Source organism: Heptranchias perlo, chromosome 36, assembly GCF_035084215.1.
Source record: "Heptranchias perlo isolate sHepPer1 chromosome 36, sHepPer1.hap1, whole genome shotgun sequence".
NCBI classification, from domain to species: domain Eukaryota; kingdom Metazoa; phylum Chordata; class Chondrichthyes; order Hexanchiformes; family Hexanchidae; genus Heptranchias; species Heptranchias perlo.
This window is the reverse complement of record NC_090360.1, coordinates 12,866,431-12,890,443: the sequence shown is the minus strand read 5'-3', so window position 1 is coordinate 12,890,443 and position 24,013 is coordinate 12,866,431. Positions and strand designations below refer to the sequence as shown.

Genomic DNA, 24,013 nt, shown 5'->3' with positions numbered 1-24,013 from the left:
GTGCAGTATGACTGATGTATTAATGAGTAAACAAATAAGAAAATATTCAAGATTTCTTGTTTTCTTGTCAGCTTGGCTCAGCGGCAGTATTCTTGCCTCTGAGTCAGAAGGTTGTGGGTTCAAGCCCCACTCCAGGACTGGAGTGCAATCTAGAACAACACTCAATGCAATATTGTATCGCTCAACCTAGGCCCCGTCTACCATAAAAGATCCCATGACAATGAAACGACAACATTTATCCCTCAGCCAACACCACCAAGAGAGAGTAACTGCTCATTATTTAATTGCTGTTTGTGGGTCCTTTCTGCGTGCAAATTTGCTGTCACGTTTGCCATTCTAACAACAGTGACGAGGTTTCAAAAGTAATTCAATGGATGTGACGCTCTTTGGAATGTCCTGAGGACATTGAAAGTGCCAAATAAATGCAACAACAACAACAACTTGCATTTACATAGTAAACGTAGTAAAACGCCCCACAGCGCTTCACAGGAGCGATTATCAAACAACATTTGACACCGAGCCACATAAGGAGATATTAGGACAGGTGACCAAAAGCTTGGTTGAAGAGGTAGGTTTTAAGGAGTGTCTTAAAGGAGGAGAGAGGGGTAGAGAGGTTTAGCGAGGGAATTCCAGAGCTTAGAGTCTAGGCAGCTGAAGGCACGGCCACCAATGGTGGAGTGATTAAAATCACAAGTTTTTTCTTTTTTTCCTTTCATGTGATGTGATGATTTGTACAAACGTTTTTCCCAATTTCATTCATGATGCTGAAACCTCTCAACTTCTTTTTGCTGTGCTATATAGCAACCGCAGGTGAAATTTATGTACTCCCATCGTTCCCCCACTGTGACCCTGGCCAGTCAAAAGAAGGTTTGCGAGAGAAACACTGTGACTGCCTCTGATTTGTGTACCACCAATGGAGAATGCTAAACCTTCACTTGGTACCTCCCCACACAAGGCTGAGAGCTGGTGATAATCTTTTTGAAGACAACAAATTTGAATGTAAAATAATTCTGTCCATTATTGAATGCTTTGCCTTTTTGCTGACTTCTCTGTACTGGATGTTCCATGAGTTTGTATTAATTTTTCACGACAAAATGTTTTTGAAATACACTTCCTCAATTTCTGCACACTTATAAGATTACTCCCTGGATCCCTGCCAGTTTGGGCTAGGTTGTCAATCTTATCCTAATGTGTATGTAAAACAGCACCTCTTCAGCTCTGTTTATACTAACATTCAGATTAAATTCAATCCAAACTAATTTTCCCACATTTTGCATAAAAAACAATTTGTTCAAAAGTACTTGAAAAGCTAATTCAATTTAAAGGAAAATACACAAGTAGTACATTTGTTATCAACAGCCACAGATGAAACCTGGGACAACAAAGGCAAAATACAGTTTAACTATTTTAACCATTAACTGCTTTCAGTATAGGTCAAAACAGCTTTCCATCGGTTTATGTTTGGATTCACTCTGATTTAATTAATTCCCCGTACGAGGACTGAACTTCAAATAAAACTATTACATTGTTATTATGTAATAGAAATAGCTGAAGTGGACGTGGGATTCCCCTGCGCTGTTCTGAAAAGATCTAATATTCCTCACATATCCTTGGAATTTACAAGGCCTTAAATACAAGTACTGAGACACTGATCTATTTCTTTTAGCACCTCATCAACACAACAAAGGGAAATTATTGCTATTCACCAATACAGCAACTGTTTCTATAGTACGTGAAGTGGCATTTCCAGAATACCAGTGACCCTTCTGAACTTCAGCTACAGTACTTCAAAATACTTGTAAATGGAGCTTAAAATGTGGCACAATATGTGCAACTTATTGTATTACTTTCCTTTTGGAATTTAATAACTTTCAGTATGGTGATGAACTACTGAAAAGCTGACAGTTAGTTTATTTTTTTAAAAGCTACAGGATATTTCAATGTTAGCAATGCAGGAGCTATGGGAGTTCCATTTCAAGTCAGAGGAGATAGTGAGATCCAAAATATCATTGGATTAAGGATTGAAGTTAAACCGTCAGATTTAAAAGATGCTAGCTATTGATTGGATTTGTGAGAGGCACGAAGAGGCTCTCTTTCAAAACTGATTTTCACTGTCCCAACGAAGGCCATGGCAGAAATCAAGGGGCAGTGATTCAGTCACTGCAAGGCAAAAGAAACGAAGGATGTGTCGACTGAAGGAATGCTAGGATGCAGACGTTAGGTTGCAGAACATTTGCAATGGAATCATGTATGTAAAAAGAGCAGGAGCCAGAGAGCACAAAAGGAACAAGGCAGCTGGGAACGGATATAACACTGCTTTCTGAATAGTGAGAACAGGCATAAGGCAGAAAATGCAGACGAGGAAACGGGGAAAAATATAGAAAGGAAGAAAATACATTGCTAATTTACAGAAGGTACTGTGGTCTGGTTTGGATTACAGCTCTATTAAAATAATTCTACTGTGGTGGCAGAAATTGTGAGGTGTATAGTTTCTGTTCCCCTCTGACTAACATGAATACTTCACAGTCATAAAGGAAATGATGTAGCTGGTGACACATGAACAGAGTTCCAAAACAATCCAGTACAAATAATCCATCAACGTATACAATAGGGAATACTGAAATATCTAGTTTATTCCTGCATGAAGACGACCTTCACAGTTCACTCACAGAACAAACTGAGTAATTCACCGTTCCCAAGAGTGTATCATCTATATGCCAATGCTTAAGGTCCATTTCCCCAGTTTGTTGTGTTGAGATCTTGTTCACACAGATGTAGTTCAAGTGATACTGTCAACCTACTTATAAGAACATACAACTGATTGCCATCAGGAATTTCCTACAGCCGCCTGGAGTTAACCAGCTCCTAGATTTGCTGATATGATGCAACACATCATTTTGTACCTAAATTCAACCTTTCCCAAGGTACAGAGAAAAACACACCACTTACTTGGTTTACATTCTGAGTTTCTGATACATCAAGGTACGCAGTTAAATAATTATACTTCATTAACCCTTTCATGCAAAATGAAAGAAATTTCCATTATTCTCGGCACCTGATTTTCTCTAATTTTTGATTGTTGACAATTGTCTGCAAGTAGCAAAGTAATATTTTCAACACTGCAAAGGAAGTTAGGTAATCAAAGCCTTACTAATCACAACCATTTAGATTCTACAAATGTGAATATAAAAAAGATTTCAACCTGCACAATTGAGTTTTGATTGCACATCAAATTTTCCTATACAGCAAAGTACATGTTTTTTGATTCAACATTCACCTAAAAATACTAAAGATCCCTTGCATGCATTATGAAGTTGTTTCAACAAATCTATTCTCACTTATAATATGGCACTTGGATAAGATATCTCTGTAGCTCTGCTATGTCACCATCATTGTTTTTCATCCCTGTAGCATACTTAGGGTGCATTTGTCTACAAAAATATTAAAACCCTTTTGATGAATATTGTATTTACAATAGTTTGAGGATTCATTATGACTAATCTTATATTTATGCAACTGACTGGAAGATTAGCATAATAGAACAACTCAGCCAACAAATTTCTGTCATTTACACAGCAGTCGTCAGTTCTTAAATCAATGGTTAAAAATAATCTACCAGGAAGTCATCATGAATAATTATAAATTTATAACAGATCAGCCGAAACCTCTTTTTAATCTATTTTATTGCTGACAAATTTGTTCTGTGGCTATTAGCGCGACTAACGGCAATCTCTTTTTCTCTGCATGACATACCTGACAATTTAATCATTGGTTTTCCAATTTATTCTTCTGCCTGTCATTTTCATAGTATTTTCACTTTAAAGTACTGCCACGTTTATTCACCCAGGTTGTAATGCTGATACGAAATGTAACTTTTTCCAAAACCAAAATGGAAACTCATCACAAACTAAGTAATCTAAGGATTAGACACCCTACAAATCAAATGTTCTATGAATAAGATAGATTATTATCTAGCAACAAGACTAAAACCACAATGTGTAGTGCAGTATCAGCTAAAAAAAAAGTTATATTGTGATCAAAAACAAAATTAGCTCTGGAGCAAATAGGATGAACTCATTCTGATGACACTGCCATCATGCCACAATGTACAAAGCTGTGCTTCCCATTCACTACAATATAAAAATAATTCTTCAACTTCACATGCATCTACTTCTCACTGGGAACATTTTTTTGCCATCAAGATTCTTTACAATCTAAAAGCAGACACAGGTGTAACCATATTTTTGTTAGAAGTCTGTTTTTTATTCATTTCATCAGTTTCCACATATTCGTGGGAGCTAAGAAATCACAAGTATCTCAAAAGTCTCATTCCAGGTAGTATAATTGACAAGAACAACCTACCAGTTAGCTCCCACATTCATCTTACTATTCTCTATTGGGATGGCAGTAGCATCAAATTTATGGAAACTTCCACCTACATGAGTAATCAGTGCTGCCACATAGTTAATCTACTACAGGCAGCATGATCTGTGTAGAAAGCATCAGTCAGCGAGAATAAGACTAGCAAAACATGCTCACCTCAAAGAAAGTTGGAGTGTAAGTGCTAGTCAATACTTGGGAATCAAATGCTTTTAACTTGTAGTACTGGCCTGGCTCTAACAATTTGACACAAGCAGCAGGTTTACAATGCTTCCCTCGTTTTTTAGATAAACTTTTGATGAACAAAAAAATAAGTTAAACCATGCTTAATAGCAGAATATATTTATTAAGATATCACAAATAGTTTAGACATTTGAAGGACTTGTTTTGAGGCCTGCAGACTGGCATGGAACTTCTCCAGGAAGGGCACTGACAAACAGGCACCGTCAAATATTCAGCTTTGCCAATGAATTCATGAAAGAAATTCAAATAAAAGAAATTTCAGAGGCTGGGGATAGAGAAGGTCGCTCTCTTTTGCCATTTCCTTTCCTCCAATGACAGGTATATTGATACCCATTCCTTTCCACAGGTTTCAGTGCTAAAATGTTTCTTTCCCATCGAGAGGATCGATCAACTACTATCAACACAGCCATGTCTTGACAGTAATGCCAGAATCTACCAAGCTCTCTGAGTTGGATTGAAAATAGCTTTTCACCCTATCCACCCTCTCTCCCAGGGTAAATATTTGGGCTTCAAACTGGTCTTCGTGCACTGCGTAGGTGCTTCAACTATAGTTTGGTATAATCTTACTATTGTTCCGAAAAGCTTCTGGCAGATAGTTTCCAGAAATTTCTTGACAAAACATCCTGTATAAAACGAGAGTGTCCCAGTACACTTTCCTCAACTTCAAACTTGTGGAATCAGTTGTGTCTCACAGACTACGGGGAATAGTAAGGGAAACCTGGTCATGAGACACAGGACTCGATTTTCGTACCCCCAAGCGTTCGTGGCGGGGGGGCTGCGAAAATTGGGGATTCCCGGGGCGGGTCTGGAGCCCGGCTCCAACCCGCCCACTTTTGGGTTCCCCAGTGACGCGTTGACATGCAATTAAAGCCGGCGGGGTGCCACTTAAAGTAATCATTAAGGTATTTCAGGTCGTTTAGAGACCCGATTAACCTGTTATTTTAGGAGGGAAACACTCCCAGTTCAAATGGACGTGTTGCAGCCATCAGCCTGTGGCAGCTGCAAAGGTCCATTTGACAGGTGGGGAGGGGGGGGGGGTGGCGGGGGAGACCCTCACTCATTGCAGGAGGCCACTCTGTCACTTTGGACAAAGTTTGGCCTCCACCACCCTCCTCCTAACAATAAAATTCACCAACTTGCACACTTACCCCGGTGTCCAGACACATTTACCTACCTTGCGGACCCCCTCAAACATACATCTTCCGGATGGGGGCCGACGTAGCTGCAGTCATGACCTCCTCGGAGGACGAACAGCATCACCAGCCTCGCCGGCCACCTCTGATACGTGGAGCCCCACAACACAGTGCTGTGACACATCCACCTGCACAGCAGGAGGGAGGGCAACCGCAGAGAGAGATACGTCGCAGAGGGCACTACCCTCGCCACAGGGTCTACAGACTGAGGCTCAGCTTCCTGGACCTCTCTGAGCAGCAGTGCGTACGGAGGCTCAGAGTCACTCAACATGTAGTCGTGGACATCTGCAGCCTCCTTCATCCCGAGCTGCTCCCGGATGGCCTGAGCACCATCTTCTTACCTGTCACTGTCAAAGTCACCACTGCCCTCAACAACCTCTCCTCCGCATCCTTCCAGGGTGCCACCGGGGACGTCGCTGACGTCTCTCAGTCGTCTGCACAAAAGAGCCCTGCAAATACACCTACACCCACTCTGCAGTGACACAATGGGTGGCATCAGTTGTAGGTCTTCATAATGATCCTCAGGAAAGGGCATTATTGCACAAACCAGACAAGATTCGCAAAGACATGGCAGTAATGGTGACAATATAATATATTATGTGAGTTGATCAGAAATTAAATATAGGTAAAAACCATGACAAACCCTCAAACACCGTTGTGCATCCCCTTCATGCTCACGACACGTTTGCCTTATGCTTCCTACTGCACATACGTGATGCATGCCCTGTGGCTGCAGCACAGGTAGTGGCAGGTTGAGTGTGGCTGACCGTGAAAGAGATGCATGAGAGGGTGAGTATGAGATAGAGCCATGAGATTGTATGAGGATTGGGTTGAGTGGTAGTGGCGGGATGAGTACTGGTGAGGTGAGTAAGTGCAGGTAAGATGAGGATGAGCTTTGAGTGGGTGTGAGGAGTGATGTGACAGAGTAGTGTTGGCAGTGCAGAAGGAGATGTGGGGTGGGGGTGGTGATGTAGCAGACGGAGTGTAGGGGAATAAGTAAGATTACTCATTTCGGTTGACCTACTTAGGTCATTGAAGCGCCTCCTGCACTGTATGCAGGTGCGCGATATGTTGGTGGTGCAGGTGACCTCCTCTGCCACCTCGAGCCAGGCCTTCTTGGTGGCAGAGGCAGGCCGCTTCCTCCCTCCCGCCGGGGGGAGGATCTCTGCCCTCCCCCTCCTCCATCCAATAATACCTGGAGTGAGGCATCATTAAACCTGGGAGCAGCCTTCCCCCTGCGATGCTCCATGCTGTAATTTTGCCTATTTCCTGCAGCATCAGTCAGTGGAGGACTGCCCCTTTAAACAGGGCTCCTCCAGCTGACAGCCTATGCTGCACATGCGCAGTCCGCCCGCTGCGCAGCTTTCCAGCACAAAACCCGGAAGCACAGGTAAGTGGCTCCAATTAGTCTGCGATTCCGTGCGGAGCACCCCGATTTCACTGGGCGCGTTACCCACGCGCCCAGTCGACACCCTGTTGCCAACCCACAGCCCTCCTAATATCAGGCCCACAATGTCTGGGCAACACAGGTGCTATCTGCGGCGATAAAGTGTAGGTACCACATCCAATACTTTTGCAGACAGTGAACCTTCTCATCTCAAGGAAAGTAGGACAGGTGTATAAACTAAATGCCTGTCTTAAGGCCAGCAATGGAATTGAGGTGTAGGTGGAGAAGGGTCACTGGTTAGAGTTCACTGCTGCATCTCCCAGCACATCCACCAGAAGGTTCATCTGTCAAGACATCATAATTGCAGATCACTGGATGGTAGGAAGACAGGCTGTATTACTCGTGTGGCATTTAAAGATCTCAGTATTGGCTCAGTCAAGATTTTCCACAGGTGTTCGTGAGAATATTCATCATCAAGTACATGACAACAATAGAAGGAAGATGTGGGGTGCCCTGTACTGGGTGGCATGGCACTTTCAAAGTCATTGCTTTGACCAACTAGTGCTTGATCACTTGTGTGGATTTGGTCCTTCCAGAATCCTCACCAGAATCTTGACAGACCAAAATTGTGGTTGGAACATGAGCATCGAAAATTGAAAATTAGGGATGGGGGTTGGGTGAGAAAAAGATTAGTGACCAAGAGGATCTTCTTACAGCTTATGCAGATTTCAGAATATTGCACAAAGTGAATGCCTATATTTTGCTTTTATAGCTAAATCGACTATTCCAATACTCTCCTGGCTGGCCACCCATTTTTCACCATCCGTAAACTTCAAGTCATTCAAAACTCTGCTGACCGTATCCTATCTGCACCGTCCCGCTCACCCAACACCCCCATCCTTGCTGACTTATATTGGCTCCCCGTCCCCCACCGCCTCAAATTTAAAACTCTCTCTTGTTTAAATCCCTTCATGGCTGAACCCATTTTTATCTCTGTAACTCCAGCCCTACAACCTCACCCAAAACTCTGTTACTCTAATTCTGGTCTCTTGTGCATCCTTCCCTTTGCCCCATGAGCGACCATGCTTTCAGCCACCAAGGCCTCACGCTCAAATTCTCTCCCGAAACCCCTCTGTCCCTCCACCTCATTCTCATCCTTTAAGATCCTCCCTAAAATCCAACTCTTTGACCAAGCTTTTGGTCATCCATCCTAATATCTCCTTCATTGGTTCAGTGTCCATTTTTTTGATTATACCTCTGTGAAGTGTCTTGGGACGTTTTTCTACGTTAAGGTACCACATAAATGGAAGTTGTTATTGGTTAGCAGGTAAAATGCAACATCACTACAGAAAATAGTTCTTCAACATGGAAGCAACAGTAGATTACTACTATTGCCAATAATGGTAGAAGAGAATTACAGCAAAATATTATGTACAAGCATTTCAGGAAAAAAGTTATGAAATGGAAACTGCACAACTTGGTGTGAAAGAGGTAGATTTATGAAGCTGATAGACCTGTAAATGTGGCACTTGAGCCTCACACTTCTTCCAATCAAATTAAATTTCCTACCATAATACATTTAGAACTGTAATAAATAACCTTAAACCATAAGGAACAATCTGTACTGAAACTTATGGAACAGTCCAAAAGCCATAAAATCATGTTTTTTTAATACCAAAATAGCAACCACATGCTGCAGGAAGCTTGAAACTGGTTTAATTGCCAGCAGCCCTCACATTACTTGCTTAAGAGAGCATTCATCTTCTCCCAACCACTGGCCTGCAATGATTTGTTTGTTTTCTCTGTTCTTGATGAATAGTTCTAAATGTTAACTGTGATTAAATATTTGCTACAATGCAAATATTCACTTAAAGATGTACCTAATTGCAATTCCAATTATGGATTGTAATTTACTCTATGATCCTGTTAACTTTTCTTACAATTGTTTCTCTTTCATTTTTCTAGCTAGGTACAAACTTCAACATTATTTTTCTGATGTTGTATGCAATTTCAAATCACGATTCTGCTCTACACTACCAGTTTTATATAGGATACATCATTTGTTAGCAATAATCTAAACTTCAGTTATTTTGAGCACGACAGTATCCCAAAATAGATCAGACATCTTACCTAACCTAATTTTGCAATGAGAATAGATTCCTCCCACAATGAAGACTCAACTGGCAAAACATTCCACTGAACATGCCTTGCTGGCTGCTTAAATTCAATTGTTGCAAAACCTGCATGGAAGTCCTACTCACCCCAGCAAGAATTACTGATAGGCCTAGAATCAAGCCAAGGCCTTGCTTGCTCATCCTGTGTTCCTTAAACAAATGTATTCAGGCTGCTTCTATCAGAAATCACACATAAAAAAGACAAAGGGGAAGAAAGAAGGAAGTGAAAAGAATCTGAAGTAAAAGTCATAGAAAAGATTTGATTATAAATCAAAACAGGTTATTTTAACCCTGTATAATTCATTGGCAAAATCACATTTAGTACATCATGTGTAGTTTTGAGCACCAGATCTTCAAAAGAACATTGATTCTTTGGAGAAGAACAACTGATTGCATTCTTGGGCTGGTGTCTCCAAGTTGTAGAGATTCCAAACTTGACGTCGTTTTCAGGAACAGTTATGATTCAGGTCTTAAAAAATGATGAGGGACGTGAAAAATATGGACGTAACCTAACTACTTAGATTTTGATTGCAGAACTAGAGAACATGAATACAAAATTGCCAAGCCCAAGCAAGACTAGGCATGACTGACCACCACTAGCAAGTGTGCGCACACAGACACAGTAGTGAACATGTAGAACAGACGAACAAAAGTTCATGCTTATGCTGATTAACCCCTTTAAAACGAGCTGTACAAATATCTTTTATCGAAGTTTTAAATGGGATAAGATCACAAGATAAATACAGATGAGGAAGGCCATTCAGTCCATATTCGTTCATCCATCTTAAAGGGTCCCACCATCTCCCCACTGTGGCATCCAATTGCTTCTTAAAGAATTCCAAGTTTTACACCTCCGCTACCGAATAGTCCACTTCATGTATAGATCACTATTGACTCGCCCCTCACAGCTTCTGCCTGATGCTGCCCAGGCGATTTAACCGTTTGATCCCTTGGAGCAGCATCATCAGATGGGAATCAGGAGTAGCAATGAAGGGCAAATGAGAAAGACTGACTCCATGAACTGGAGAAGGATAAGGGAATAGCAGGGAGAACAATGCCAGTGTGAAATAGAGGAAGGTTCCAGCCTAAACTGGGAGCAGAGTGGCTCCATTTTAACAAGAGTACCAATGCATATCCAAAATAGTCCTCCGTTTCACTGCAAGAAATATGGGGAAATCCTTGCAATTTTTGCCCCAATTTTTTGGACAGACTGTACGCAAGTCAACTTGGAGTGCAAATACAGTTGTGTGGCTTTAAGGTTGGATTAATACTCAGGAATTTTGCCGGATTACCTTTGGGGACAAGGAGAAATTTCACCAAGCTTTATATTTTTGGAAGTTGTCACTCCGTATGGCAAGCCAAATTCTATGTGATATGTGGAGGGAATGAGCATGATAGATTGAATGGTCTTTTCTCATTTGATATTTACGTTTTTATGAAATTAAGGAAAATGTGTGTTTGTGTAAAAATGACAAAACCTGTAAGCAGAAACATAGTAACAGCTGCTTAGATTTTGGGTTGGTAGCCACAGTAATTATCAAAAGAAAACAGGAAAGCTAGACTTGCTGATAAGATTTTACAGCTTTTATCCAAGTTTGTTGTGAAATTCTAAGATTAATGTCCAATGAGGTTTTGTTGTTATACCCAGCTGTTTATTACCCTTTTATCGAATGTTGTGCTCATCAACATAAGGGTTGATAGTGCTGAGGAATAAATCACCTTCGATTTCAGGCACGCAGGGCTCAATTTTGAAATGGTGGAAGGTTGGCAGCAGGGGGTGGGGGGGCAGGGGGGTGAAGGTGTGCGTGGCAAACCTGCATAAACAAAACTTGCCGTTTCCAATGCGATTGCATCGTGATTGATGATGATTAATGTGCTCTCCGGGTTTCACGCCCGGCAGCCAGCCTGATTGACAGGCTGATTGCCATCAAGAGCTGCAACGCAAGGTTGGGGGTGGGGGAGAAAGAGAGCGAGACATCATCCGGTACTGGAACCGAAGATTCGGGGGGGGGGCGGGGGCAGAAAGAGAGGAAAAGTTCGGGGGAAGAGAGAGAGAGAGAGGGGGGAAGATCGGGGGAGGAGAGAGAGAGAGAGAGGGGAAGATCGGGGGAGGAGAGAGAGAGAGAGAGGGGAAGATCGGGGGAGGAGAGAGAGAGAGAGAGAGAGGGGAAGATCGGGGGAGGAGAGAGAGAGAGAGAGAGAGGGGAAGATCGGGGGAGGAGAGAGAGAGGGGAAGATCGGGGGAGGAGAGAGAGAGGGGAAGATCGGGGGAGGAGAGAGAGAGAGAGAGAGGAAGATCGGGGGAGGAGAGAGAGAGAGGGGAAGATCGGGGGAGGAGAGAGAGAGAGAGGGGAAGATCGGGGGAGGAGAGAGAGAGAGAGAGGGGAAGATCGGGGGAGGAGAGAGAGAGAGAGAGGGGAAGATCGCGGGAGGAGAGAGAGAGAGGGGGGGGGAAGATCGGGGGAGGAGAGAGAGAGAGGGGGGGGAAGAAGATCGGGGGAGGAGAGAGAGAGAGAGAGGGGAAGATCGGGGGAGGAGAGAGAGAGAGAGAGAGAGAGGGGAAGATCGGGGGAGGAGAGAGAGAGGGGAAGATCGGGGGAGGAGAGAGAGAGGGGAAGATCGGGGGAGGAGAGAGAGAGAGAGAGAGAGAGGAAGATCGGGGGAGGAGAGAGAGAGAGGGGAAGATCGGGGGAGGAGAGAGAGAGAGAGAGGGGAAGATCGGGGGAGGAGAGAGAGAGAGAGAGAGGGGAAGATCGGGGGAGGAGAGAGAGAGAGAGAGAGAGGGGAAGATCGGGGGAGGAGAGAGAGAGAGGGGAAGATCGGGGGAGGCGAGAGAGAGAGAGGGGAAGATCGGGGGAGGAGAGAGAGAGAGAGGGGAAGATCAGGGGAGGAGAGAGAGAGAGAGAGGGGAAGATCGGGGGAGGAGAGAGAGAGAGAGAGAGGGGAAGATCGGGGGAGGAGAGAGAGAGAGAGAGGGGGAAGATCGGGGGAGGAGAGAGAGAGAGAGAGAGAGAGGGGAAGATCGGGGGAGGAGAGAGAGAGAGAGAGAGAGGGGAAGATCGGGGGAGGAGAGAGAGAGAGAGCGGAAGATCGGGGGAGGAGAGAGAGAGAGGGGAAGATCGGGGGAGGAGAGAGAGAGGGGAAGATCAGGGGAGGAGAGAGAGAGAGGGGGGAAGATCGGGGGAGGAGAGAGAGGGGAAGATCGGGGGAGGAGAAAGAGAGAGGGGAAGATCGGGGGAGGAGAAATTGTAAACAATTTTACAACACCAAGTTATAGTCCAACGATTTTTATTTGAAATCTACAAGCTTTCGGAGGCTTCCTCCTTCCTCAGGTAAATCCTCACATTTACCTGAGGAAGGAGGAAGCCTCCGAAAGCTTGTAGATTTCAAATAAAAATCGTTGGACTATAACTTGGTGTTGTAAAATTGTTTACAATTGTCAACCCCAGTCCATCACCGGCATCTCCACATCAGGGGAGGAGAAAGAGAGGGGAAGATCGGGGGAGGAGAAAAAGAGAGAGGAAGATTGGGGGGTGGTGAAGAAGGGGAGGTGGGGGGTGGTGAAGAAGGGGAGGTGGGGGGGGACATCGGGGGGGGTGAAGAAGGGAAGATCGGGGGGACGAAGAGTGGGAGATCAGGGTGACGAAGAGGGGAAATCAGGGGGACATCAGGGGGGTGAAGAGGGCGAAATCGGAGAGGGAGACATCGGAGCAGTGTGGAAAGATAGGTTGATTTTGTGTTTTAACTTCATGAAATGGTTTTTGATGTACTTTATTTTGTTTCTTTTTGCCTGATCCGGCCCTTCACGCCTGGTTTCACCAGGCATGAAACAGAAGCGGTGGGCAAGCCGTCCAGGTAAGTTAAAAATCGTTCTAAGACCGTAATCTGTCATAAGTAAAGTGCCTTATGTACCTCAATGAGGTACGTTTGGCTCTTCAACTATCATCCTGCCGGCAATTAAAGTCGGCGGGACTTCCGGATTCAGGACGCCCGCGCGCACATAGGTGCGTCTGTGAGGAACTCGGAAGTCGGCGGGTTGGAGCCGGCTTCCGAACCCGAACGGGACTTCTCCGATTTTCGGAGCCCCCCTGCCCCTGCCATTTCCCCGTAAAATTGAGCCCCCGGTGTCGGCATAGAGTATCTAAAGACCTGCCTAACAATGTGCCTCAGCTTTAAGAGCACATTGCCAACTGCAAATGTGTGACATTTTCCAGTTTCCACACTGGCCATCCCATAACCTCTCTGATTCTCGATATGGGGTAGTTACAGCCCATGCTCACTTGGAAATGTGGTCAAGACTGCCCAAACTTATTCTACAACCAGCAGATAGAGGAGCGTTTCATCACAGTATCACTAAATATATTTTAATTTAAAATTTTTTTTAAATGATGACCTGATATAGATGTAAATTCAGTCATGGAGCATGATCTATATTACAGGAAAGTTCCTACATTCAGTCTTTATGGCAGTAAGGTAAGGGTTGGAAGCTGTTCAGTAAGATAACGGATCATAAACAATCTTAATTAGATCGACTCCACACTAGGAATTATGGATGATAAAACAGAGCTGGATGCAGTCAGGTTCAAAGGAATGACATATGGCAGACCTCCTTTCCACCAGAAGTGGAAATCCTGGTTGCTGAGCAAGTGCATTGGAAAAACTAAGCATGGTCTGTGTTATCAAGAAAGAACATCTCTAGCAAGAACCTGCCAACTTTAAGAACTCAGGGTACACGTTGCATTTATTATGTTCCAATTTGACATACAGTACATAACAAAATATTTCAATTAAAAGCAAGTCTGTTTAAATTGGATTACCAGTAAAGTGGAATTTACAGACTGCAAACCAGCATAAAGAAGTCATAGCTGTAAATTTTGTAAAACACAAATAAATATTTAACAAGAGAAATTGGACTGACTATCTGCTTTAGTGATGATGTTTCAGCTGTGAAAGCCTTATTCATTTATAACGCAATTGTGAGCTGTAGCACTGAAAATAAAATGTTGTAACTTTAACCGACCATTTTTAAAAATTGGGAAATAAACTGCCATGGTTTGCATGGTTGTTTTGAATCAAGAAACCAAGGAATGGTTTTCTTTGGTTGTATTTAAGTGCATACAAGCCTGACAGAAAATTTATAATGCAAGCATGTAACACTGAGTTTTTGACCTTGTCAGGTTGTAGAAAACTTCAGTTCCAAAGGCAAGTGTATGTTTTAGCCAAAATGGGGCAAATTTTCAGACAGCCAGCCAACAAATAAAGAGTGTAGAACATATCTATAAAATTACACTGTTTGTAATTTATTTTTCTGGCAATCAATTTGACAACCAATCACCATGCTTCAAGAGATCTTGTTCTGAAAGATTCTTTGAACTTTGTAGTGTATATAACCTCTACCAAAATCACTCCAACCCTCATCTTCAACTTTTACACATAGCCTGAAACTATACGTGCTGCATAATTGTGTCAAAACCAAATGCAAATTTCACCTAATTTTCTGTAACATTGCCCAAGGCTCCCAATGCTGTGCAATCCACATGGTTTATATTGTACAGGAGATTTCGCAGTGCCAGGACAACAGCAAGGCAACTGCTCATGGACACTCATTTCAAAATTCTGGGTCATACTTTGTTTCTAACTGCTTTACCTTTTTCAATGCCAAAGGAAGGTTAGCACCCACAAGCAAGAGTAAAACAAAACTACTCGCCTGAGCAGACAGGCTGAGCTGTTAGCCCATTAGCAGTGTAGCTTTTATGAGCTGCAAGGACTGGATTTTACAGGTAAACCTTCATAGAGTGAAGTTACTAAACTCTTGCATCCTCCCCCAAAATTTTACTTCAACCTCAGAAATCAATACAAATCTATGGAGATAACCTCCTTGATTAGGACACCTGAACCCACAAACACCATTGGTATTGCTCCTAATCAAGAAAAAAAACCTTCCTCCAACGAAGTTGAGATTCACCTTATTATGAATGCCGAAGTATAAATATTAGTTAAAAGTGGAATTCAAACTCTGATCTCAGCAGGTGAATGTTCTTGTATTGTTAATCCAGGTTAGTTTAGTACATTTTAAATTTATATAAATCAATCTAAGAAATAATTAAGAAAATGAGTTACACTGCAGAAAATAGCAAATATACATGGAGAAAGAGAAATTGGTGTTAGGTAACTAAAACTAAATGCAGTATGATTCACTATGAAGGCTAGTCCAAGTAGATTGGATAGCTACTAAATTCCACTGCCTCCTTCGCCATCACAAATACAACAACCTGATCCTCAAGGGCGCAGCATTACTGAGGATGTACAATTGTGGCAACACTTACCGAGTAAATTTATGCTTCCACCAGTGCAATATTTCAAAAATGTGCACATCAAGTGTTATAAGCTAGATAGCCCAGTGGTGAAAGATAGAATACTTGAGCCTGGTCTTCAGTTGCTTCCAAGTCTTTATTCACAGAGCTCCACATTACACACACCACACACCCTAGATAAGCTCTCTGAAATTTGGATACAAGAGAGCCCCAATTGATACACACCACCTGAACACACTTAACACTAATTAATATAAATCACATGGATACAATTAACTTCAAGCAATGTATAAAGTAAAAATCAAAATAGTAAGAAAGTATGCAATATAAAATTGATCTCATTTTGATGTTAAACAAAGAGCAGTATGTTCAACAAAAGAGTATCTGCTTCAAAGTGCTTGCTAGCTTTCAAATTAACCACAAAATATAGATCATCAACGGGGATGCCCACAGTATAAACAACTACGGGCATGGATAAGAATTTTGCCTTTCCCTTCCCTTTGAATCCCAATTGTTGCATTCTACCATCCTGCTTAACTGGCTCCATTCAAACAGGGCAGTGGAATATCTGGAATAGAGACCTTGCAATACAATTTGCAGTACAGGTGCTTCTGGGAGGCAGGACAGATTGGCATGTTTTGTTGCCACAAAGCACTCCATCTTGTGGCCTACTTAAGAACTACCCAAGTAGACTCAAGAAGTGCAGATGAGTTGTGGGGAGAATTCCAACTGGTGGCCTTCTGGGTTATCAATCCAACCTACCACAAGTCTGCCCAGTGATTCCAATTGATTAAAACCTTACAAATTCTAAGGAGCAGTACTGTTTATATATTTTGAAATAAATCATAATACAACTTCATTCCCATTGCACCTTATTTTAAAAACACACTAGATTGGATTGTTTGCAATGGATTCTCCAATTATCTTTTCATAGAAGAGTAACAGAATTTGGAGTTATGTGAAGTTCCAAACTTTGTCTCCGCACTAAATCCTACCACAGACAATGAAATTGGAGAAATTACTTGAGATTCAAAGCAGGCAGTTGGCTTTATTGCAGGAGATTAGCAATACCAAACTAATTCCACATAGTAATTTGGCAGAGTCTGGATTTAAATGTGAACCAGCATGCAGTTAGCATACCAGGACACATATGAATGGGGAAAGCACTTGGTGCAAGTAATCATTGTCAACAACATGGATGTAGACACATGTTCCACAGAAACTAATTATTTCATCATTGTTTTTGCAAGTTATATTTCGCACCACTTGAACATACTACAGAAATTCAGACGCATGATCAAAAAATGGTATGGCTGCAGTCAAGAGCTTAAAATGTCTGAGGTGGGTGGATGGTGCTATAGCCACATGATGCTATACAGGAACTTAGAACCAAACGTGCATTGTTTATGAAGACTGAGCAAAATCTATATGATCCAAATTCTTCAGTTCCCCAGGTTATAATGTTGGTATACCATAGCTTGCGTTTAGCTTGGCAAAACCCCCAAATAATGTCTCGCTCTTAGGGGAGAAATTCTTGTCCACAAAATTTATTATGTGATGACACCGCTGATACAGCATATGGATCAGTTGCAGCAAAGATGGTAGTTGACAAATTGTAGTTGCTCTTTGTTTTTTTGTATTCTCTTCCCTTCTGATTTTTCCCCATTCGTTAAAAGTCTTCGTGAAAATTTGATCAATTGTGGTCCTTAGTACCTATTTTCTGCCAGTTGACAGATATGAAGCGCTAAATTGGACCGTGTAGCGCCCGCTGTTTCGGTGCTACACGGCCTCTCTGACATCCAAGATGGCGTGCAATCAGTGAGCAACGCTGATTTAAAGTGATAGACACCATTTTGGACTTTAATGCTCAACTCATGCACAGTCTTAACCCTTGCCATCTGAACGTGTCTTAGAGTGCATGGAGGACCCACCACCAGCGCTATTTAAAGGGGTCATGTAGGTGTTGCAGGTTTGGTGCTGGATTATTGTTTCTGGCTGCTGGTGGAGTAGGAAGTGTTTTTTGAAGCTCCCTATTCTTACGGAGAGTTCCTAGAGTATATTTGAGAGTGGTTTGGCAGGTACTGCCTTACGGTTCGGAAAGTTACAACCCTGGTTGAACAACATTCCTGGCAACCATGGGCGGTCTGCTAGGGCGCCTGCTGGGCATTGAGCACAACTGGGAGCATGCAGAGAGGCCACGCACAGCAGTTCAAGCTATGAGGAGACGGAGAAATTCAGCGCCACGGAGGACGAGGAGGCACAGGTACAGCATTGCCTTTGGCTGTGAAGGTCACAGTGGCGTTGAATTTCTATGGCTCAGGATCATTTCAGGCCTCTGCTGGCGACATGTGCAACATCTCGCAATATGCAGTCCACTGCTGCATACGGGAGGTCACAGATGCACTGTACCAGATGAGGAACAGGTTCATCACCTTCCCTCTCCATAGAGCCAAGCAGAACGAGCGAGCACCAGGGCCTCCAGTGCATCATCAGAGAAGCGTGGAGCTCTCTCTCGTGCCGGTCCTGCTATCCTCTTGGCCATCTTTCCTGCCTCCCAGTAAACTATGTACCTGCCATTTGAAATGTGCACCTGCACCTTTAAGTGGTGCAGGCTGCTGATGACGTGTGCTGTGCACGCCCCACTTCTAACTTCCTCATTCTCCGTGCAGCCTCTCAGCAGCGCAGGTCTCCAACAAGAGAGAGTCTAACCACCTCCCCTTGACATTCAACAGCATTATCATCGCTGAATCCCCCACCATCAACATCCTGGGGGTCACCATTGACCAGAAACTTAACTGGACCAGCCATATAAATACTGTGGCTACAAGAGCAGGTCAGAGGCTGGGTATTCTGCGGCGAGTGACTCACCTCCTGACTCCCCAAAGCCTTTCCACCATCTACAAGGCACAAGTCAGGAGTGTGATGGAATACTCTCCACTTGCTTGGATGAGTGCAGCTCCAACAACACTCAAGAAGCTCGACACCATCCAGGACAAAGCAGCCCACTTGATTGCCACCCCATTCATCACCCTAAACATTCACTCCCTTCACCACCAGCGCACAGTGGCTGCAGTGTGTACCATCCACAGGATGCACTGCAGCAACTCGCCAAGGCTTCTTCGACAGCACCTCCCAAACCCGCGACCTCTACCACCTAGAAGGACAAGAGCAGCAGGCACATGGGAACAACACCACCTGCATGTTCCCCTCCAAGTCACACACCATCCTGACTTGGAAATATATCGCCGTTCCTTCATCGTCGCTGGGTCAAAATCCTGGAACTCCCTTCCTAACAGCACTGTGGGAGAACCTTCACCACACGGACTGCAGCGGTTCAAGAAGGCGGCTCACCACCACCTTCTCAAGGGCAATTAGGGATGGGCAATAAATGCTGGCCTTGCCAGCGACGCCCACATCCCATGAACGAATAAAAAAAAGGTAGCACTTGCTGCACGAAGATATAATGGTAAGTAGCAGGTAGCATGAAGTTCATGTGCTGCCTGCGCAGGGGCCATCGGGCACTGGGTACTAGCACATCACGCTACCCCCACCCGAAAACGGCCCTATTGAATTTTTCCCCTAGAGAGTTTAGTGGACCATGGGAATGCTGGGTGTTGAGAACCACTTGTGTATCCAACCAAGGAATTAAGCAAATAATCATACATCTGTTGCAGGATCTGGTTTTCTTTTTGCCATTTATTAATTTTTTCCCCTTTTTTGTGCGGGACATGGTGGTTCAAAGTTCAAATAGTAACTGGTTGTTACAAGCTAACAGAGGTAGAATCTGTACATTACTTACGAGTTTAAACAATTTTGAAACCACTGCATCTTGTGGTGTTATCCATTTCCTGTTAGTGGTACAGAAAATAAAGTACCTTTTTTTTGATAACGCACAGGGATGGGAAGTTTTTCTTAAACCATTGTAGTGTTCGACAATCATAAATGAGACAGTTGCAAATAGAACCAGCAACTTTGATGAGAACATTGAAAGACTGGGTTCAATGAACATGTTCACATGGAAAGGATTAAGCACATCTTGGGATAGTTTTAAAAGAGGTCTTTAAATAAATATGCTTTTATTAAGATATTGCTCAAGATTGTCCAAGACATTGTTTTAGTATGTGCAGGCAATATATATACATATATCCAGATATACATTTTTTATTTATATATATATGTAGCATTGGTCGACTGGTCACTTTCTCAGCAGTAACATTTTAAAACTTCATTTTATGACTTGCAAGACCTTAGCTGGTATGCGTGTTTGATATTTCTTCATCCTTAAATTAATTTTAAAAATAAAAGATTCCTTCCACCACAAAGATTTGCTGATTAGAAATTCCATCATACTAAGAAATATCCAATTCTGTACAGTTCTCCTCTTTCTCTTACCACTCTACTATAAATTTTGTAAAGAAAATAGTATATTTTTAAAACTGCCAACGAAACTCATTGCTCAACCTATTAAAAAAAATTTGAGGGCTCATAACAAACGTTCACGTCCACCCCCCACCCCCATCCCACAAGCCATTCAGTTGCTGCAGCAGGGACAGGAGAACAGGCAGCCCTGTTCTTGACCAACCACCAGGAGGCATGTAAGAGTTCCCATTGGATTTTTACTTTCCCCATACAAGGCACCCGGGCCTAGAAATTGCATAATGCACCGCCCGTTTCTCAGGTGCTGTGTGGACACCTAAGGTCCGAAGCAGTACTCCTCCTCCCAAGGCCACATTAAAAGGACCCTCCCAATTGCCGTAGGTCCCGTCCTCGAGATCCCCTAACTCCCATCCCCCAGCTACCATTTCCATCTTCTACTCCCCAGCCCCTATCTCCCACCCCACAGCCCCGATCTCTCAACCTCCGGCCCGAGCCCTGATCATCCACCCCCAACCTCAAGCCCCGATCTCCCACCCTCCGGCCCAAAATCATTATATTTCTTTTCTTATTTACAGAATTAATATATTTGTACATAATTTCAAAAGCATGGTCATTTTTGTTAAAGTTGGTCTAAGATTACACAATTTTTGAAATGCTCTTTAAAAAAAAATAAAATCTACATTGTGAAAATTCTGGCATACTGATATTTCCACATCCATCTTTATTGTCCCACATAACACTGTCTGCTCCAAATACTACCTCTTTGAACTCAAACTTTCATTATTACATACAATATAATCCAACTTAATTTGTTATTCAGGACGAGTATTGTGAAACTCTTAAATGCAACAGATAATGATCACAGTTCTTAGCTTTACAACCATCTTTAATTAGAAATAAACATCCAATTAGGGGAACTAAATTTTAATGGTGCACTCGGCAGCTCTCATTCTATTTACCTTTGAAGAGCAGCCTTTAGTACAGCCATTCTTTCTAAACAATATCACAAGATAAGAGACAGTTAAAAAGCTTAAGATAATGTTTCAATTACATACATACCTTTCAGTTCCATTTTAAGCACCAGAACCTGAACACAGCTTTACTGGCCTTCAATTTTGGGCAAGCATCCAAATCTGCTCAATGGTAAAAATAAGGTTCACAGTACGACCTCTGATCTTTGCCCCATTCTCATTCTACTACAGACCTGATCACTGTTTTATCATACCATTTGCACACAGTGACTTAACATCATGACACCAGAATTCCATGCAGGGAATGAGTGGATCACTGGCTTAATGGGTCTGGGAAACTGCTGACTGTTGGTTGTCATGTAAATTTGTTTCATAAAGAAAATAAATCTCTTGATATATACATATGCACAGCAGGCAAAGCAATGCAGGCAAAGTAATTTAAACACAAGTTACTGAGCATACGCTGTCATTTCTCACTGAACGTTTATCACACATTAAAAAAATATATAATATGGTTAAACAAATTATTTTGCAACAAATTTTATTCTAAGCAAGACATATCAAACAACTTCTACAATGCAACACAACAATGGCACAGGGAGAAATGTGCTGAAAGATGGTTTTAGACAAACCGCTGTTTTGGGCAGGTTTTGCCATTCCACAAAAGCCAGTAAAGACTAAACACTTAAGTTAACTTCGAGTACCATGAAAATGTAAGATACACTCTTCAAATAAAAATAAACCAGAAATCATTGTTTCTGTGAAAACTCATGAAGAATTAGCTTAGAAAAAATATAAAAGCTTTCCTGAGAGTCAGTGGTATGTGAAACATTCAGCAGGTATTGACCCATACACAACGGAAAGATGCAGTTCAATCCTTGGCCGGTGCTCAATTAGTTGATCTCAGTTGAGCTAACAGTAGGGGAGACATAATTGGCCACAACACTACTGCGAATTGGGGGAGGGGAAATCAGACATAATGTCATTAACTTCCCAATGTTCCAAATTCATAACGGTGTGCAATGACATGATTGTGCTGAGCTGTAATGTGTCCTACAGTCAAGTAGTCTGCTAACATTCACAGGGTAGGCTCACACATGAAGAACAGCCACTTGGATGAACACCTGGGAGGGTTGCTATGGAACTGTCCCCCAGCAAGAGTTAGCATCCTCAGAAAAAGAGGTCTGAGAATTTGTGAGGGGAACCCAACCAAAAAAATCCATGCAGCTTTATGTATTTTCAGCACTTATAATCGTGGTCAGCTTGAGTCTCCTTTATTGGCTACAAGCTGTTCAATAAACTATTAGCTTAAACTGAAACCTATCATTGCACTCTATATTCAATTATGTTTGTCTCTTTTAAGTTTGTTACCAAATTGCAAATGTGTACATCAGTCACAATGATTACTCATTGCAATCAGTAATTAGTAAAGATGCCCATACTCCAAAAAAATCAATTTGTAGATTATTCGTTGCTACATTTCATCTTGCTTAAATCACTGAACATTATTAAGGTTCTTAAATACCAAATGATTCCTGCAAAATCTTCTACATTTGGATAATTCAGACTGCTTGTCTAGTATCAATGGTCAGGATTTTGACCCGGAGCCAGGAAAGAGGCGGGGGGTCGAATCATCGAATTGCGAATGGGATCCCGGCTGTCCCTACGATTTTGACGTATGGACGTCTTTTTTTTTTGATCGGTTTGCCGTCCGATAGGCTGGCCTCAGTCGGATGGGAGCAAGGCAAGGAAGAGGACGTGAAAAGGTCTTCAGGTAAGTCTTAGATTGTATGGATTGCCGGGGTGGGGTGAACGATAGGGTGTCAGTCACCAGGGGGGTCAGTTACAGAGTTGGGGGTGTTGGGATCAGGGGTCATCGCGGTGGTCTGCAATTGTTTGAGGGGGAGGGGGGGTCGCTGCAGGTAGGCTTGTTGGGCCTGAGAGAAGCACTCCTGCTCCTCCGGGCCCACAAGCTGTGCTATAAAGGCACTTCGGGCCTTCTCGCCTCCTTTCACACGGCGTGAAGGAGAAGGCCTGGGAATCCCGGCTCCCAGGGATTGAAATTGCAAAACCTTTCAAAATGGAGGCTTCCATCCTCCTTGAAAGGTTTTAGTGACCAACCTCCCTCCTGGGAGCAGGTTGGATGCCCAGCCCTCGTCCCGCCCCGGTGAAAACTGGAAATGGGTGGGTTGGAGGCAGGTCTGAAACTGTTGCAAATTTCAATGCCCCTCCACCCCCAACCCCGACTCACCTGTTTTTCACAGTTAAAATTCTGCCCAGTGTCTTCAATGAACAGCAGTTTCATCCAGAAACAACTGGTAGACCAAAGCCATTGTCTTTGGTGCCAACCACAAGCTCCGTACCCTCATCAACAACTCCAACCCTCTCCCGACCACCGTGTCAGGCTAAATCAGACTCTTTGAAACTTTGATGTCCTACTCAACCTCCATCACAAAGACTGTCTACTTCCACATCTGTAACAGAGCCCACCTACATCCCTACCTCAACCCATCTGCTGTTGAAACCATCATGCATACCTTTGTCACCTCCTAACTTGTCCATTCCAATGCTCTTCTCGTCTGCTTCCCATGCTCTACCCTCTGTAAACTTAAGCCCATCCAAAACTCTGCTGCCCATATCCTATCCTGTGCCAAGTCCTAATCGCCCATAAACCCTATCCTCGTGGCAGACATTGGCTCCCAGTCTACAAATGCCTCAGATTTAAAACTCTAATTTTTATATTTAAATCCCTTCATCAGTGCCCTCCTCCCTATCTCTGTAACCTTCTCCAGTCCTACAATCTATCCCAAACTCTCCATTCCTTTAACTATGGCCTCTTGTGCAAATCGTCCTCCCTTCGCTCCCAATAGGCCCCACCCTGGAATTCCTTCCCTAAATCTTCCTCTTTTAAGACCCTCCTTAAAATCCATCTCTTTGACCAAGCTTTTGATCACCCCCCTTTGGCTCAGCATCC

The 24,013-nt window shown here is 43.1% G+C and overlaps 1 protein-coding gene across 3 annotated transcripts in view; it reads right to left on the bottom strand.

Moving 5' to 3' along the window:
- The window catches only part of LOC137304093 (adenosine kinase-like), a 215,844-nt gene that overhangs the window by 42,646 nt on the left and 149,185 nt on the right, over positions 1 to 24,013 (bottom strand). The window lies entirely within an intron of this gene.